The 6000-nt window shown below is 44.0% G+C and overlaps 1 long non-coding RNA gene across 1 annotated transcript; it reads left to right on the top strand.

The window, feature by feature from the left end:
• Window positions 1-357: 357 nt before the first annotated feature.
• Window positions 358-2730, top strand: LOC120640616. The gene is made up of 2 exons (XR_005661915.1): window positions 358-840; window positions 2134-2730. It is a non-coding gene; the product is annotated as an uncharacterized LOC120640616 (long non-coding RNA).
• Window positions 2731-6000: the final 3270 nt, after the last annotated feature.

Here is a 6000-nt window from a genome sequence, read left to right as displayed (position 1 = left end):
GCAATTAGCATAAAAATCAAGTTATCACCAAAAACTATGAATCTATGAACTTGCAAAGTTAAGTTTTAGAAAAGAATCGACAAAGGGACTAGCTGTAGCCCCTTAGGAGCCCTATGCTCTTCTTCCTATATCCAGGCGACAGTGCCCAGCAAGCTCCGCAGTCGCTGAGGTAGCAACAGCTAGCGAATACAATAAAAAGAGAGCGTCGCGACGCATTATCCAGCAATCACAGTCAAACGATGCAAAATACAAGAAAAGCAATAGATATGATTGCACGTGGTGCTCTCTGCATAGTCCTGCAAGATCCATAAATGAACTTGGATACATGAATTATTTGTAATAAGCGGACTACCAAAATAAATCAAAGCTTCGTAAATTTTTTGGGAGGAAGGGAGGCCGGGGCGCAGGTTGGCCTCCAACAGGCTCCGCCAGTGGCGGCAGGGACGGGGACGCTGCCGCTGCCGCTGCCGTTGCCGTTGTGGCGCCATCCGCGAAGGCGGCGGGGAGGTAGGACATACCGCGCCAAATCTAGCGGTGGGTGATTCCAGCACCTAGGCCAAATCCAACACTCCCACCTCCAAATCGCCCTCTTTTAACCTACCAGATCATCTTTCCCCGCCCTTCCTTCCGGTTCTGATCCTCGCCGATGGAGACGGCGGAGGAGGCAAGCACAGTATGTCGTGGCACAGGAAAACAGGTCGACGGCAGCGGCACACCCTAGCGGATCTGTGATTCATCTCCTGCGTTGCCACGTGCTCTGGCACTTGCTCCATCGCTATCCCAGCAACAGCAAGCTGCAAGATGGTGGCTCGGATGTGAAGACAGAAGTGGTAATCCATGGTGATTTTTTGTCCCCTTCTATATTCCAGTACTAAATTGCCGTGGATCCGTATGTGAGTCCAATGCCATGATGGAACAGTATTAAGCACTACATGTTTGTGCGATAGGATAGGCGACTACATTGATTAGTGCCACTGCCATCATGGAGCAGATTCATATACTGAATTTTTCTCTTAATTTTAAATTGAAGATATAGTTTATCAGTATTGAATCTGCTCTTTAGTGGTTTCTGTAAGAGGAATCACTGAAAGAGATCGCAACGTTTGGTAATAATATGCATTGGCAACCAATTGATGTATTTAGAATGCTGACTGCCTTGTGTGAATTCCTTGTAAAATTGTTGTGTTACCAGACCTTCCCATGATGAATGCTTGTGACTCGTGGTACAACAATGAAGTCCCTGACCTGCAGTCTAAATGCTGCAGCTTGCCTGTTTACAAATGATTAGTGTTAAAAGAAGCATTTGTAGCACCCTAATTAGCCACTGCACTGCTTCATTTGCTCAGCAGCAACCACATCACCATGTCAGTCCTCACTAGGATGTTCTCAAACCCTAATCCCAATCTCAACTATTTATGTGTTATTTTTCCATTCAGGTTGTTCCGTCCCAGGGATATCAACTAAATGCTTTGATCTTTATGGATATGGGACAATGGCTCGGTACAAATATGCAAGTATTAGATTTCTTAATCTGTTATGCAAGCTGTAGCTTCTCTGCTTTCGTGAGATTATTTTGACCTCATGGTTGCTGGCAATGAATTAATTTGACTCTGAGTTAACAACGTTATAGTCAAGAACTACAGTTGGGATGGGATGTAGTACTTGTGTATAATTGGTTTCATATATGACCACTTGACATCGAACATAAGTTCAGAGCTTGTGATATGCAGTGGTTCCCTAAAAAAAGTTCATTGCCACTTCTATCTATGATTATTGCAGTTCAGATTCTGCAACTGTATACCTACATATTTGACGGAGTGATTTTGTATCTTGTCAGGTTATGACTCCTGCTCCATACATAACCCGTAATATATTCTAGGCCCTCTTACGCTTCCTCTAATTACTTGTGCTAATGGAAATAATAGTTTGTCATTGCCTAAAATTGTTTGGTTGTGCCTCTGGATTTTCTCATCATGAAGAATCAAGTGTTGTTTCATTGATGGCGCTGTATACTTGTTTTTCCCAATGAGATGTTGATGTCCACTATAACAAATTTCAGTATATAATGTTAATCCACTTTGAGGTTCTGGGTAGTTGAACCATTTGGCTAAAAAGCTTTTGTCTTGACCTCAGGTGAAAACTGCACATTTAATTTTGTTGCGTGCGGCGGTGACCGGCGCCGTCCTGGCTCAGAGATGGCGATGGTGGCCGAAGTGGCGACGACGATGGTTTGGCATCGCACTTGCTGGGCTGGACATGGACGACGGGGACGGAGCGGGAGGTGGTTGGTGGGGTTGGAGGGTGTCCCGTTGGAGCGGGAGCATGCGGGCTAGAGCGAGAAGTGGCCGAAGAAGCGGTTCTTGGAGAAGGGGTTTCCGACGCAGACGTTGCCCATCGGGCGGGCTGTGGCGGCGACGGTGATCAGAGCCTCATGATGCTGTTGTTCCTCTTCAACACAAGAAACATCCTCCACTGCGGCGGAAAGCGCATGGCACTGCCGGGGGATGATCAGAGGTGGGGATTGGGTGGTGGTCGTGGTTTGTCGGAAGGGATCCGGGACAATTGCGGAGCGAAATGAGGAGCTAAAAATGTTTTGTTGTGTGCATGATGTATGTTATGAAGTAATTTCTGAATGTGGTTGTGTAGCCATGGTTTGGTCTGAAATAATATAATGACTTTGTATGTCTTAAATTTATCCGTAGCGTTAGCACGGGCATACTTACTAGTGTATAAAAATGCATGAGCGGGCCGGGGAGAGAAAAGGTAGAAAATGCGTTGGCGACCAATTTCAGGATTGGGTGTGGAGTAGTGCAGCTGCAAATATAGCGCCTGAGATCGCTGGTTTTGGGCGAGCCAAAAAATTGGGCAGACGTTTGGGCCACTGTTGGAGAGCTATTTTTCAGTTTTGTACCCAAAACTAACTATTGGGAGTGTTTTTTGGGCACTCTTGGAGATGCTCTAATCTCAGTTAGTTTGGTACATGCTGCAGTTACTACCTCCGTTACTTTAATCAACAATATCTATTTAATAAATTAGTTAAATAAACTAAAATGAGTGCTACAATGCCTGTCATCAAAAGTATTTTATATTTAACTTGTGGATTTATCTATTTATGAACATATTTATATGAAAGCTGAATAGTCAGATGTCTTGATTGCCATCTATCAAATGTTTATGGGAAGTATTTGCCCAAAAAAATTGGATAACTTTTTTTTCCCACAAATGTTTCATAAAAAATGACACAAATGGAATAGATTTCAAATGGGAATAGGTTTCCAATAAAGGGAAACATTGGGGAGGTTTACGAATTATGTGTAATTTGTCTAGTTGACTTCAAGACCACCCGCAAAAAAAAAAGAAAAAAAAAAGAGGTTGGAACGGAAGACGCAGTGAAATTTTAAAACTTGACTATCACTAAGTTTTAAAATATCTAGTTTGAAAATATAACAGCCGCGTGTATCTTTGTCTTAAAATATACTACTTTTTATAACCTTATAACTTATTGCTTTTTATAGATACATTGTACTGAAAAGTTGTGCATAAAAGTATAAAACATGCACACATTTATGAAGAACGTGATTTCTTATTCTTTTTTTTACTACTTGAAAGAGCGTTGCGTGAAGTTGATTTCTGGTATACGCATTTTTGTCCTGCGTAGCTAGCTGGAGGTTGATTTGTCTGTGCAGCAGCGTACTTACCACATGGGCCGGGGCTACGTGGTTCCTCAATCATGGATTCATATCATGGGAATGCAACGGGGGCCCCCGGACCCTATAAGAAGCAAAGAAGCGTCCCCGGAGCTCAGGACGCTGAGAAGAATTTGACATTTTTTCTCTCGTTGTTGCTTTTTTTTTTAATTTAGCCCCCACCTCTTTGATGTACGTGGTTGGTAGATCTTGACCATATCAGATGCATGCGTCGTGTGAAAACGGCTTGGAGCATGTATAATAGACATATACGCTGCAGTTCCGGTTTTCCAACTAAGACTACGAATCTTGGAAACCTTTAATCCTGATTGTTAGCCCTTAGTTGTTGGATATATAGGTGCACTCCACAAAGAGTCATTAACTCTATTTCTCTCAACATGCAAGCTATTCACGTTATATAGGAATCCACTACATCAGACGCCACGTCACCATCCATTAAGGCCATCTATTTATTTCTTACATCGATTTTCTGTGACTAATAACATCCATGTATACAACTTATTAGTCTTTGCGAGTACCATGTAACAAAATTTCTACATGGAGGATCAATCATTTAAGAGCCGTTCTCAACAAAAATGAACATGTTTTCATATATAATGTCATTAGCAAAAGGTTAGTATTTCTATTTTCAACTTTCAACTTAAAATTCTGTTTAAAAAATTTTCCCGAAGCAACACGCGAGGTATCACCTAGTTACTTTGTGTATTCACTTGCACAACCGTACTTAGCTTGAGTGCGGCGGCGTGTGTTACATATTATAATCTCTACCGGTAGTAGGAACCCACAATATATATACATATATATAAATATGTAAATGCAATGGCCGTGCATCAGAGACAGAAATTAAACGTGTCGAATAATTAAATTGAAACGGCCCTCACCCTCAGCTAGTTCCAATCCAAGACTCGAGCACGGCACGTAGTCCCTGGGTCCCGTGCGCCTTGCGTCGAGTGGACAGACGGCGCCTGCCACGGGCCCAGACCAAGAAGAGGAAAGGAAAGACCGTGGTGTGAACAGATTAAAATTGGGGAGGCCATAGATCCGGTGGCGGATCTACAGGTGGGGCGGCCGGGCTAGAGCCCCCCTACTGCCGAAGAACACTTGGAGCCCCCCCCCCCCCTAAAATTTTCTGCCATGGGAGAGAGGATAGGAGGGGCTGGAGGTTGAAGATGCACAATCCTCCGGGCTGCTGGCGCAACTGGGCTGTTTGGCTGGCCATTTGGCCCAAAATTGTCCCCCCACCAAGGCCCAAGTTTAAAGCCCAGCAACACCCAATAGCCGAGCCGGGCCCCCTTTTTTTCCTCTCGGTTGTTCTCTCTCTCAATCTCTCCGCATCGCATGCAGGGTTCACCAAACCGGTGGGAACCAGTCCGGTTTGACCGGTTACAGGTCAAACCGGTCCGGCCCGGTTCCGGTTTGGGCCGGTAACAAACCGGCCCAAATTCAAAATTTGAATTTGAATTCAAAAAAATGTAAAATTCCCAAAAAAAAATCTAAAAATACTTCAAGGTGCGACGAATCTAATGGTGTCAAATTTTCTCAAAAATTCGTTCATTTAGTATAGTTTGCGGGGATTTGAAGTTAAACAAAAAAAACATGCATATAAAAATATACAAATACAATGTAAAAGTAGTATAAAAGAGGGTTGGAGGGTTCATTTAGGCTAAAATGTGTTATACAAACATTTATTTAGTATATTTTGCGGGCATTTGAATTTAAATCAAAAAAGAAAAAATTTGAATTTGGCCGGTTACCGGTCAAACCGACCGGTAAGCCGGTCCGAACCGATTGCACGGCGGCTTTTGAATTCAAATTTGAATTTGACCGGTTCCGACCGGTTTTCGGCCAAACCGGACTGATATACCGGAACCGGACTCCGCCGGTTTAGCCGCACCGGTCGATAAGTTAAACCCTGGCGGCAAGTCGAGATGAGGATTCGGTGAACTTTGGAAAGGCAGTCGGTCGGCCCAAAAGGTTTGAGATGCTCGCGTGGTCCCGAGAGGTCTCGGCGTCTCGCTAGGTGTGGTACGCTCAGGAGAGAGTACTGTAGGACGGGGTACAGGATACTACTAGGTTGACCACTTCCGACAAGTGTACAGGAGCCAAAAGGAGTGACAAGATGAGAGGGTAGCATTGGAAATGACGAAAAGGTTTGGAAAAGAGGAGAGGAGAGAAGTCAGTATTGGGCCGAATGGGGGTCGCATGGGCCTGACAAAACAAGCAGCTCTTGGAATCCATTGGGCCTGTAGTCATCCAATTTGGCCTACAATTGTCTAAATACGCCTCCAATCTT

The sequence above is a fragment of the Panicum virgatum genome, chromosome 7K, assembly GCF_016808335.1.
Source record: "Panicum virgatum strain AP13 chromosome 7K, P.virgatum_v5, whole genome shotgun sequence".
NCBI classification, from domain to species: domain Eukaryota; kingdom Viridiplantae; phylum Streptophyta; class Magnoliopsida; order Poales; family Poaceae; genus Panicum; species Panicum virgatum.
Note: the sequence above shows the minus strand (reverse complement) of the source record. Positions and strands in the feature narration are given on the sequence as shown.